This window comes from Rhincodon typus, chromosome 4, assembly GCF_021869965.1.
Source record: "Rhincodon typus isolate 14 chromosome 4, sRhiTyp1.1, whole genome shotgun sequence".
Classification (NCBI taxonomy): domain Eukaryota; kingdom Metazoa; phylum Chordata; class Chondrichthyes; order Orectolobiformes; family Rhincodontidae; genus Rhincodon; species Rhincodon typus.
The window spans coordinates 19,547,486-19,560,784 of NC_063335.1; the positions used below are offsets into that span (position 1 = coordinate 19,547,486).

The 13,299-nt window shown below is 41.1% G+C and overlaps 1 protein-coding gene across 5 annotated transcripts in view; it reads left to right on the forward strand.

Moving 5' to 3' along the window:
* Positions 1 to 13,299, forward strand: part of pag1 (phosphoprotein membrane anchor with glycosphingolipid microdomains 1) — a 161,624-nt gene that overhangs the window by 91,734 nt on the left and 56,591 nt on the right. Inside the window, exon 1 of one of the 5 annotated variants that reach the window (XM_020533545.2) lies at positions 4,166 to 4,279. The exons of the other annotated variants lie outside the window; for them this stretch is intronic. The gene's annotated coding sequence lies outside the window, so the exon portion shown is untranslated. Of the gene's footprint in view, positions 1 to 4,165; positions 4,280 to 13,299 lie in introns of those variants that run through there. 5 annotated transcript variants of the gene reach the window in all.

Below are 13,299 nucleotides of genomic sequence, written 5' to 3' on the forward strand. Positions count from 1 at the left end.
CTCGGTTCGCAATAAACAACTGCACCTCCCAGTCGCGAACCATTTCAACTCCCCCTCCCATTCCTCAGACGACATGTCCATCCTGGGCCTCCTGCAGTGCCACAACGATGCCACCCGAAGGTTGCAGGAACAGCAACTCATATTCTGCTTGGGAACCCTGCATCCCAATGGTATCAATGTGGATTTCACAAGTTTCAAAATCTCCCCTCCCCCTACCGCATCCCAAAACCAGTCCAGCTCGTCCCTGCCTCCCTAACCTGTTCTTCCTCCCACCTATCCCCTCCTCCCACCTCAAGCCGCACCTCCATCTCCTACTGACCAACCTCATCCCGCCCCCTTGACCTGTCCGTCCTCCCTGGACTGACCTATCCCCTTCCTAACTCCCTACCTACACTCACCTTTACTGGCTCCATCCCCGCCTCTTCGACCTGTTTGTTTCCTCTCCACCTATCCTCTCCTCTATCCCTCTTCTATCCGCCTCCCACTCTCTCCCTATTTATTTCAAAACCCCCTTCCCCTCCCCCTTTTCTGATGAAGGGTCTAGGCCCGAAACGTCAGCCTCTCTGCTCCTATGATGCTGCTTGGCCTGCTGTGTTCATCCAGCCCTGCACCTTGTTGTCTTGTATGCTTTCATTAGCTGGGGCACAGAATATAGGAGGAGCGAACAAGTTTTGTAACGGCTTTATAAAACAGTTTTTGGGCCGCAGATGTAATACTGTGCGCAGTCCTGGTCGCCATACAAGAAGAAGGATGTGATTGCACTGGAGAGAGGGAGAAGAGATTCACCAGGATGTTGCCTGGGATGAAAAGTCTCAGTTATGAGGAGAGACAGGATAGGCTGGGTTTGTTTTCCCTGGAGCAGAGGAGGCTGAGGTGAGGATCTGACTGAGGTATGCAAAACTATGAGAGGCATAGACAGAGTGGTCATGAAAATCCTTTCCCCATGGCAGATGTGTTTAAAATGACAGTGCATTGTAGGTTATGGATCAAGTGCAGGTAAATGGGATCGGTGTAGTTTGGTGCTTGTTGGTGGGCAAGACATGGTGGGCTGAAGGGCCTGTTTCTATGCTGTATGACTATGACTGTATGACTGTGACAATTAAAACTTCTGATTAAAATTTTAGCATGTCTTTTTAAAAGCTACATTGGCTCCATCTAGTGGCAGCAGTGTATGGAGTAATTTAATTCTCTTGCCTACCTAAGATGAAAAGATGAATACCTTCGAGTGTGGCCATGGATCAAATTTTCCACAGCACAAATAAAACCACAATTCACTCTTCACATCAGCGAGTTGAATCTTAGTCACCAACCTTCAAAACAAAAGAACTGTAATCCCAATCCATTAATACTATGGGTCACTCTCCATGCTTGAATGTTCCCCTTATTTCTTAATGATCCCTTCTGAAAAACAAGTTGAAGACAAATTTTCATCTGGGTGTTGAGCAGTTTTGGTGTGCTATTTTCTGTATTATATTCCATTGAGCTATCAATATAAATTCAGCAAAGACAGAAATTGCTGGAGTAACTCAGCAGATCTGGTAGCATCTAAGGGAAGAGAGCAGAACTAACGCTTCGAGTCCAGCAACACTTCATCAGAATGTGATGCTGAATGTCTCCAACAATTTCTGTGTTTGTTGAAGATCTCCAGAATCCGCAGTTCTTTGTTTTATTTTAATATAATTAAGCATTCAATTTAATTCATTCATCTTCATTCACAGTAACCTGGTACACTGTTAATTTACAAACAATCACAATCCCTTTTCTGTTTCAATTTTAGCAATTTCTGTATTGTGATATATTTTGCAACTTTTTTTCTGCCATTATGTCAATTTATGTGTAGAATTTGCAACAATTGTTCTGTTCAAGCTTTGTAATATTCATGTACACATCTCATCAGCAAGCTGTCTAAAGTTTTTAAAGCAGGCAATGTTAAAATGAATCTTGAAATGTTTTATAAATCCAAATAATGTAAGCAGTTAGATAAGGAAAAGGTTATGTTTATTAATGATCTGAAGAAAAATTCACGGTAGAACCAGACAACTTTGGTTAAATTAATATTTTGCGCCTATCTTCAGAAAAGATGCAGGTGATGTAAATTTTATATTGAGGCAAGGAAAGTTATAGTCATTGCGGTAGAAGAGACACTGAAAGGGTTAGTGTTGTATAAGGCTCTGCAGGGTTAATACTGAGGAGTGGCTTAAGCTGTATCTACTATGATGTCATTTGGACTTGTATCTCAAAGAAGTAAGATCTACTGTCCAGGTTGTTCTTTTGTCCCTATAACAATGTCCATCATTTTCTGAAGAAGGGTCTAGGCCCGAAATGTCAGCTTTCCTGCTCCTTTGCTACTTGGCCTGCTGTGTTCATCCAGCTCTACACCTTGTTATCTCATTCACTTAGTTCCTACCTTGCGATGAACCACATCTTGATAAAGAGCCCCTTGTTGGACTAGAAAAAGTTTTTCCTTTAGAACGTCAGACCAAGCATGCCTTGCAGATCCCCATGTGAAAGAGGATGGCGGCAGTAAACCTGCCACATGGATGCAGAAGGACCCTACACCGTGGTGGTCAGCAGTGAGGATTCTTCACACAACAGTTAGTATGACTGATGGTTGATAAGACACCTGGTCTAGATGAAATGCATCCCAGTTTGCTGATGGATGCAAAGGCAAAAATAGCAGAACCCATTGGTCACCCTGTAATTGGGCGTGTGATAACTGTAGTGATTGTAATGAGGTCATAGAATATGAGTTCCTGAATTGGGGCTGTTAATCTAGTCCAATCAAGGAGCCCTGGCAGACAGATAAGAACAGGAGAGTCAGACATCCTATTCAATCTGAGAGCTGGCACTGAGGGAGCTGATCAGTGTCAAGGACTCTCCACTTGTAAATAAAGGGTGACTTGATGATGGAATACCAGTCTCTGTGGAGTTATTTCAGTAATATATTTGTTATGTTGCTTGTTCAGTAATCCAGCATATTAATGATCCTAATTCAGCAGGTCAAATCCAGCACTGCAGGTGGAGGATTTTGATTCAGCTAATTAATTAAGAATTTTATAATAAACTATTCAAAGAAATAGTATCCATGAAAATACTAGATTTCCATCAAACCTATTTGATTAAAGTCCTTGGGAAAGGCAGCTATCAGCTGCCAGCTTCCTGGTCTGGCTTATTTGTGACTCCCAAATCACAGCAATATGGTTGACTTTTAACTAGACTCTGAAATTACCCCATAAATCACTTCATTATAGGGATAAGGAATAAATGCTGGCCTTAGAATTGTCTTGTAGTGCAGTGGTAGTGTCTCTAGCTCTGGTCCTGAAGGTCTGGGTTCAAGCCCCACCTGCTCCAGAGGTCTTCGTAACACACCTGAATGAGTTGATTCAAAATATCTAAATGAATGATACCATGAATTCATGTTTATTTTTGAAAAAAAAACTTCTATCCTCATTAGTTATTGGAGGAATGATGGAAGACTGAAGATTGTTAACTTTTTGTAGCAGTCCAACAAAGGAGAGTGGGATAAACCCATAAATTATAGGCACTTAGCCTTGCATTAGTTATTGGAAACCATAATCGAGGACAAAATAAACTTCTGTTTGGGAAAGACATGGGTTAGTCAAGTCAAACCTGACTTGAAAACAATCATTTAAAGAGGGGAAGCACTGAGAATTAAGGTGGAAACAGCAACGTTGCTACAAAGATGACAGGCAGTAGCAGGTGGCGAAGATATTACAACTTTAGGAAGGGTCACTGGACTTAAAACATGAACTCTGTTTTCTCTCCACAGATATTGCCAGACCTGCTGAGTTTTTCCTGCAATTTCTGTTTTTGATGTAAAGTCTTGCTCAGCCTTCATTTGTTATTGTTTAAAGTGCGCTGCTTATCAAAAATGATGCTTGTGACTGCTACTTAAACTGTAACATTACAGTACACAAGGACAGTCTTAATAAAGATGTATTTTGCAACCACTGCTATTTGTATCATTGAAATCATCTAACTAATTCTGAGCTAAGGTATGTTAAAAAGGTAGGTGTGTTAGTGCTCACTTGAAACATATGTTATATTTTGTTACTGATTAGTGAATAGGAAGATTAGTAATTTTCTTTGCAAATCACGTGTGTAAACATTTCACTAGACCAAGCTTTTTTTAATTCATTCACAGAATGTGGGTATCACTGGCTAGGCCAGCATTTATTGGCCATCCCTATTTGCCCAGAGGGCAGTTAAGAGTCAACCATATTGCTGTGGGTCTAGAGTCACATATAGACCAAACCAGGTAAGGACGGCAGATTTCCTTCCCTAAAGAGCATGAGTGAACCAGATGGATGTTTCCAACAATTGACAATGGATTCATGGTCATCATCAGAGTCTCATTCTTTCAGATTTTTTTAAAATTGAATTGAAATTCCACCATGCGCCACTGTGGGATTTGAACCTGGGTCCCCAAAACCTTACCTGAGTCTCTGGATTACAGTCCAGCAAAGATACCACTAGGCCATTGCCTCCCCCAAATCAGCTTTGCTGTACTGAATGATTTTTTAAAAATTTTTTCTGGCAAGGCCAGCATTTGTTGAGCAGCTCTGAATTTTCTTTGAATGGGCAATGGTAGTTGAGTAGTGACAATAAAGTACTCATAACTCCAGGAGAATCTCTATACTGCACACACAATTATGTTGGCTTGATGGTAAACCAGTGTGACAGGCTTATGACAAGCAGGAAGATCCCACAAACTGACATGATCGACTGATCTGTTTTTCTGGCAGTGATGATGTGGAGGTGCCAGTGTTGGAGTGGGGTGGACCAAGTCAAGAAGGCAGATTATAATCCAACAGGTTTATTTGAAATCACAAGCTTTCGGAGAACTGCTCCTTCATCAGGTGTTTATAGGTTAAAGTCTCTGATTATGTCTGGAATGAAAAAATGTTAAATGAGGCATTAACATTGTATGCCATGTGGTCACCATTTTTTTTCTGTAGTGTATGTCTGTGACGGCTAACCTTTTGATTTTGAAAGACCTTTTATTTTCAGACTGCAACAGATAACAACATTGGTAAATTACTTTCTGATTGTGAATCTGTAGTTCAAGGCCACAAGAACGACTTTAGCTAATCAATGCTTTAGGGGATTAATTGACCAGCAGGTGAAATTCCACTCGGGAAGTGTGTGTTCGGGAGCGGGACTTTTAAAGATGTATGCTCATTAAAGAAAATGGAAAAAGAACAGTTGCCATGTGGAATGGGTAGGGTAAAGAAGGGAAAATAAACCAACAATTTGAAAACTTGAGGATGCTGTACGTGTCACAATAAATGAACTGGTTTTGACTGATCAGTTTTCCACATCATTTTTTTTTTAGTAGTCCTAGGATTTTTCCTGTTTCTTCAAGTCTTTTTGAGACATCCTTTCCTTTTTTTATCTTTCAGAGAATATCAGTTTTTTTGTTTAAAGTGTACTGCTTGTCAGTATTGGCACTTGTGACTTCCCTCTTATACTGTTAGTAATTCTTAGCAAGTCCTGAGATTTTTGGCTAATTTATTGCTGTTTCCAGTTGTGGGTCAATTTGCTGGGAATGGAGGGGTTGAGATATAAAAATAGACTGGAAAGGCTGGGAATATTTTCATTGGAGCGGAGGAGGTTGAGAGGTGATCTTCTTGAGGTTTATAAAATCATGAGGGGCAATAGATAAGGTGAATGTAAGGCATCTTTTCCCCAGGATGGGGGATTTCAAAACTAGGGGGCATATTTTTTTAAGGTGAGGGAAGAAAGATTTAAAAAGGACATGAGGTGCAAACTTTTTTTTAAACAGAGTGATTTATGTGTGGAATGAACTGCCAGAGAAAGTGGTGGATGCAGATACAGTTACAACGTTTAAAAGACATTTCAATAAGTACATGAATAGGAAAGGTTTGGAGGGATATAGGCCAAGCGCAGGCAGGTGGGACTAGTTTAACTTGGGAACATGGACTGGTTGGCCGAAGGGTTTCATGCGTTATGACTCTGCCGATGACACGAAGGTTGATCGAGTTGTGGACAGCGTGGAGGGCTGTTGTAGGTTGCAAAAGGATATTGACAGGATGCAGAGCTGGGCAAAGAAGTGGCAGATGGAATTCACCCCAGAAAAGTGTGAAGTGATTCACTTTGGAAGGTAGAATTTGAATGCCGAATACAGCGTTAATGGCAGGATTCTTGGCAGTGTGGAGGAACAGAGGGATCTTGGGATCCACGTCCATTGATCCCTCAAAGTTGCGACCCAAGTTGATAGGGTTGTAAAGAAGCTGTATGGTGTGTTGGCTTTCATTGGCAGGGGAATTGGGTTTAAGAGCTGTGAGGTTATGCTGCAGCTCTATAAAACTCTGGTTAGACCACACTTGGAATATTGTGTTCAGTTCTGGTCACCTCATTATAGGAAGGATGTGGAAGCTTTAGAGAGGGTGCAGAGGAGATTTACCAGGATGCTGCCTGGACTGGAGGGCAGGTCTTATGCGGAAAGACAATGGCCTCGTGGTATTATCGCTGGACTGTTAATCCAGAGACCCAGATAATGTTCTGGTGACCCGGGTTTGAATCCCATCACGGCAGATGGTGGAATTTGAATTCAAGAAATATCTGGAATTAACAATCTAATCATGACCGTGAATCCATTGTCAATTGTCGGAAAAACCCATCTGGTTCACTAATGTCCTTTAGGGAAGGAAACTACCGTCCTTACCTGGTCTAGCCTACATGTGACTCCAGACCCACAGCAATGTGGTTGACACTTAACTGCCCTCTGGGAAATTAGGGAAGGGCAATAAATGCTGCCTAGCCAGCAACGCCCTCATCCCATGAATGAGTAAAAACAAAGGTTGAGGGAGCTAGGGTTTTTTCATTGGAGCGAAGAAGGATGAGAGGTGACTTGATAGAGGTGTACAAGATGATGAGAGGCATAGATAGAGCGGATAGCCTGAGACTTTTTCCCAGGGTGGAAATGACTATTACAAGGGGGGCATAATTTTAAGGTGATTGGAGGAAGGTGTAGGGAAGATGTCAGAGGTAGGTTCTTCACACAGAGAGTGGTGGGCGTGTGGAATGCACTGCTGGCAGTGGTGGTGGAGTCAGATACTTTAGAGACTTACAAGTGACTCTTGGATAGGAACATGGAGGATAGTAAAATGTCAGGTATGCAGGGTAGATTGATTTTATTGAGATAATAGGTCTGCACAACATCGTGGGCCGAAGGGCCTGTACTGTACTGTTCTATGTTCTGTGACAAAACAAGTAGTGTGATTCCATGTACAAACACTGGGGGGCGGTAGCTCTTCTTGCTACACAGTGTGGAAAGATGTTTGTGTATACAGTTTAATAGACTATTAAAATCTGTTGTTTTTCACCAATTTAAAGTACTTATCCAGTAGGTAAAGCACAGCTAGAGTACGTTCAAATTTTACTGACAGTTTAAAAGGTCATAAATAAGCTATCACTGAATCTTTAAATTTCCTTACAAAATATGACTAGGTTCATTAAAAACATAAGTACCTCATATGCAAACAATTATATAATGTATTTTGAGTTTTTTTCACATACAATGTGCACTACCTGTCATGAAACATGCTGCCATTGCCAATTCAAGTATATAATGTCGAGAGCTTGAAAATGGAAACACATTGCAAAAGTGCAGCAACAGAGGTGTGAATTTTTTTTTTGAAAAGCACCTTTCACAACCACAGGAAGCCCTAGCCACTTAAAAACCATAACAATGCAACCGGTGGAGTATTTTTAAAGTATAGACACTGTTGCAGTGTAGAAAATATGATAGCAAGTTTGCACATAGCAAGCTCCAGGAAACAGCAGGATAATGATTTTTTTTTAGTGATAATGGTTAGGCATAATTCCCCTGTGCCATGAAATCACCTGTAAAGGCAGATGTGACCTCATTTTGCCATCTCATCACCTCTAAAAATGCACACTATCTCAGCAGCTAAACTGAAGTGTTGAATCTGTTAAATGTTAGATTTAACATCACACAGATGAGTCCTGCGTAACATGTTATTGTGTTTAAAATGAACATGGCATTAGCTGTTGGCAGCCAGCAGTAACACACATTCACAAATGCAGCACGTTAATGGGGGTAGTGGTGTATCTAGCCAACAGCACTAAGTGGAACTTAATGATTTTCTTTTAAATAATGCTCCAGGAGGGATAATCAAAACTCAAAATTTGAACGATTGGAAACCTGATGTGGAACAAAATAGAGGTTTCCTATGAGGAAAAGAGAACCTTAATCCAAAAATTCTCTTGATTGGATCACACCCCAAGAGTGATTTGAATACAGCATCACAAACATTTTTATCATAGATCTGAAGCTCTGATGGTTTCCAGGCTTTCTGGTTGCAGCCAAAACCTGACTAACATTGAAGAATGCTAATCAAGGCTATTTGTAAACAAACTAAAGGAATGAAATCCCGAATTCAGAGATTTAGACTGATAAACTTGCATTGTGTTCTATTTATAACTGCATTTCACAAATTGCTGTATGTGTAAATAGAAGGGCCTCTGTGTTATTAGAACCAGTTTTGTTCTGTTATATTCCACAGATCCCAAACTTCCTCCAAACAACTGACCATCTCCTACTCTTTTGAAAAGGAACAAGCTCTCAATGCACTCCCAAATTTCTCACTCCCAGTTCCGGCTTCTAACAATCACATCACTGCTGCCACTGAGTTGCTCAGCTGCTGTGTGTCTCTGGTCTTTCATTCTGTAATGCTTCCTATAAAAATGAGAAACTTGTGGCTTTCATAGTCTGTACGATAGAGTCGGTTGGTGTAGCATCTCTCTATCACCTTCTTTCCAAGTTTAATCACCATCTTCAATCATTATCTACCTATCCCATGTCTTGGGCCCATAGCATCCCTACAGTGCTGAAAGAGGCCATTTGGCCCATCAAGTCTGCATCAGCCCTCCAAAAAGCATCCCATTCCATCTACATAACACCACATTTTCTACAGCTAACCTCCTGGCCTCCACATCCCTGAACACGGGGCAATTTAGCAAGGCCAGTCCACCTAACCTGCACATCTTTGGACGGTGGGAGAAAACCAGAGCACCCAGAGGAAACCCATGCAAACGCAGAGAGAACATGCAAGCTCCACACAGACCGTCACCTGAGGGTGGAATCGAACCTGGGACCCTGGTGCAATGAGGCAGCAGTGCTAAGCACTGAGCCACTGTGCCACCACATAATCCCATCTGCTGTCAAAAATAATTTCTTCTGTAAGGCCTATTAGTTCTCTATTTTACGCTAATCAAACTCTGATCACTCAATTACCTTTGCTGACACTTTTTGCTCAGCCAACAACCTGTTTAGATTTTGAATGAGAGGCAAAGGGTGATGGTATTTTGTAATTGGAAACCTGTAACCAGCAGAACCACAGGGGTCGGTGCTGGGACCCTTGCTGTTTGTTATATACATTAATGACTTGGATGTAAATGTAGAAGGTATACTTAGTAAGTTTGCAGACAACATGAAAATTGGGGATGTTGTTGATAGTGAAGAGGATGGTCTCAGGCTACAGTCTGATCTTGATCAGCTGGTAAATTGGGCAGAGCAATGGCAGATGGAATTTAATCCCAATAAGTGTGAAATGATGCATTTTGGGAGGTCTAAGGGAAGGATATCCTTTGGGAAGGAGATGCACAATGAATGGCAGGTCATTACGGATTACTGAGCAACAGAGGGACCTTAGTGTACAAGTGCATACATCCTTGAAGGTGGCTGAACAGGTAGGTAGACAGGGTGGTAAAGAATGCATACAGGATGGTTACCTTCATTAGTAAGGGCATAGAATGTAGGAGGAGCAAAGAATTCCTGTTATAACTTTATAAAGCATTGGTTAGGTCACAGATGGAACTCTGTGTGCAGTTCTGGTCGCCACACTATTGGAAAGACACAATTTCACTGGAGAGGGTCCAGAGGAGATTTACAAGGCCGTTGCCTGGGATGTAAAGTCTCAGTTACGAGGAGAGGCTGTGTTTGTTTTCCCTGGAGGAGAGGAGGCTGAGGGGGGAATCTGTTGACATATACAAAATTATGAGAGACATAGACAGAGTAGATTGTGCGAACCTCTTCCTCAAGGCTCATGTAGTTAAGACCAGAGGGCATAAGTTTAAGGTGAGGAGCAAGTGGTTTAAAGGAGATCTTGGAAAAAAATTCACCCAGAAGGTAGTAGATATCTGGAACGTGCTGCCAGAGAGTGGTAGAGGCAAGTACTCTCACAACATTTAAAAAGCATCTAGACAAGCACTTAAAATGTTAGGACATGGTTGGCTATAGACTGAGTGTGGGGTAAATAGGATTAGTGTGGTTTAATGTTTATTTTTCGCATAGACATGGTGGGCCGAAGGGCCTGTTTGTATGACTCCAGCTATCTATTTGGAGAGAAACTTCAAGATACTTCAGTGCAGAGGGATTGGGGTTCCTCATGCATGTGTCGCAGAAAGCAATTATGCAGGGAGAGCAGGTAATAAGGAGGGTAAATGGAATTTTGGCATTTATTGCTAAAGGAGTGGAGTATAAAAGTAGGGAAGTGTTACTGCAACAGAACAAGGCATTGGTGGAACTGCAGCTGGTGCACTCTGTTCAGTTTTGATCCACTTACTTGAGGAAGAATGTAATTGCATTGGAGGCAGTTCAGAAAAGATTGACTAGATTAATTTCAAAGATGAAAGGCATGTCTTATGAGGAGAGATTGAACAGTTCAAACCTCTACTTGCTAGAGTTTAGAAGAATGAGAGGTGATCTAATTGAGGTATATGAGATGCTGAAGAGAATTGGCAAAGTAGACATAGAACGGATGTTTCTCCTTGTGTCTCCTTTAATTAGAATTGCTTTAAAGGGTTATGGATGGGGCAGGAAAGTGGAGTTGAGGCTTAGATGAGATTAACCATGACTGTGCCAAATGGCACATCAGCCTTGAGGGGTTGAATGGCCAATTGTTGCTCCTAGTTCTTTTGTTCTTATCTGAATCTGAAGTCACCCTGTCAACACCAGAAAACTAGCTCTTATGTGGATCTGTAAAGAAGATTTATGAGATTTTTGTTTTTATTAAAACCACAGGAGCAGAAGCAGGCCATTGGGCCCATCAAGTGTTCTCCCACATTCAATGAGATCATGGCTGATCTAATAATCCTCAACTCAATTTTCCAGCCTTATCCCCACTATCCTTGATTACTTTACTGATGAAGAGTTGGTTTTTCTCAGCCTCAATGACCCAATAAACCTAATGATCCAACCATGACAGCCCTCTATGGTAAAGAATTCTATGAATTCAGTGCCTTCCGAGAAAAGAAAATCCTACTTCTCTCTGACTTAAATGAGGAGCTCCATACTCTGAGATTATGCTTCTGGTCCAATACACTTCCATTAGCAGGAAACAACCTTTCCTCATCTACCCTGTTAAGGCCCTGAGAATCTTCTATGTTTCAATAAGGCCTCATCTCGTTTCTCTTCCATAACATGGGTGAGCTGCTGGATGTTGCTATCTTTATTTTCTATTTGTAAATGACAGTGCCACAATGCGACCTGAAATCACGGTCCACTCTACTAGAAGTGTTCAACTTTCTAAAATGAAGTGAACTCTGTAATATTGTTTTAAGTGTTAGAGCTGTCCGCACATTGTTTGAAAAGCTTTTGTTGCACATGGTATCTGCAAGAAATATGTGATATAAAACATGATATAATGTACATTGACTTTTAACATTAATTTGAAGTACCCTTCAGAAGGATGATTTATTGCTGAGTAATCACACGAATCAAGTGACAGATTTATTGTTGCATTTTGGAGAGTAATTCCTTTGTTCCATTAAATTGAGCGAATTAGGAGCGCTGGGTCTTCTAGTTTGAGCAGGTCCCAACAGTGTGTGCAACTTATTCAAAGTAACTGATTAATTAATAAAAATCTTTTGCTATAGTTTAACCAGTTTGTACTTGTTGGCGTAAAATCAAATGCTACAGTGCTGGGATGTTACGGTCGCGTTGGAAGGATGGATTAAAATCAACCAATGACCTTTATCATCCTTAATCACCATGTGGATCTAATAATGCAATCAGTTTAGGCGTTTTTGTTGTCAACAACTCAGTTTTAAGTAGGTCAGTGGTATGCAGATTGCTGCCTCCTAATACTAATCTGTTGTATGGATGGCTGCTGAAATTCCATACAAGATTTATTGTGGTGCGCTTATGTATTTTTTATTTTGAGTATGTTTAAAACACAGTTGGTGTATGAATATGACTGGTGTACTTAATTGTTTACACATTATCTGATGCATGATTTGGCAATCACTCAATACTGCACAACAAGAATACACATTCAAGCAGAATTAACTCACAGTAATGCTGGTCATTGGAAAACTGCATTGAATTACAACAGCCCCCAACTTTGGAGCCGAAAGGAGGCACGAATGTGTTTGCTGCTTATAGAGTCATACAGCACAGAAACAGACCTATCGGGCCAACTTGTCCATGCCAACCAAGTTTCCCAAAATAAATTAGCTTCTTCCCTTTATACCCCTCTCCCTGACTTGTTGTGTTACAGCATTTGCTAGGGTTTCATACCATTTTATTAACTGCAAACCTGGGCTCTTGAAACACTTAACAGATCAAAAAGAAAGCAAAATATTGTGCATGCTGGAAATCTGAAAATGAAACAGAATGCTGGACATAACCAGCAGGTTTGACAATATCTTTGGAGAGGGAATAGAAAACTGGAAACATAGAAAATTGCTGCAGGAGTAGGCCATTCAGCCCTTTAAGCCTGCACCACCATTCAATGCGATCATGGCTGATAATACAATTTCAGTAAAGCATTCCCGCCCTCTCCCCATACCCCTTGATCCCTTTAGCTTCAAGGGCCACGTCCAGCTCCCTCTTGAATACATCTAATGAACTGGCCCAACAGCTTTCTGTGGAAGAAAATTCCTCAGGTTCACAACTCTGAGTGAAGAAATCCTTCCTCATCTGAGCCCTGAATGGTTTACCCCTTATTCTTAGACTGTGACCCCTAATTCTGGGCTTCCCCAACATTGGGAACATTCTTCCTGCAATTAGGGGGAATCAGAGTTAACGTTTCAAGTGTAGTTTTATTCTTCGTCAGAATTGAAACATGCTGGAAAATATTTCTTTTACTTTTGACAGAGGCGGAGGCTTAGTGTGATAGACAAAGGGTTGTAAATGGTGGAGAAAGAGAAAAAGTGGTGTAAAGTGATTATAATTTAAAGTGTGAAAGGGAGAGAATGGATCCATGCTACTAAGAGCAAAGCAGAGAA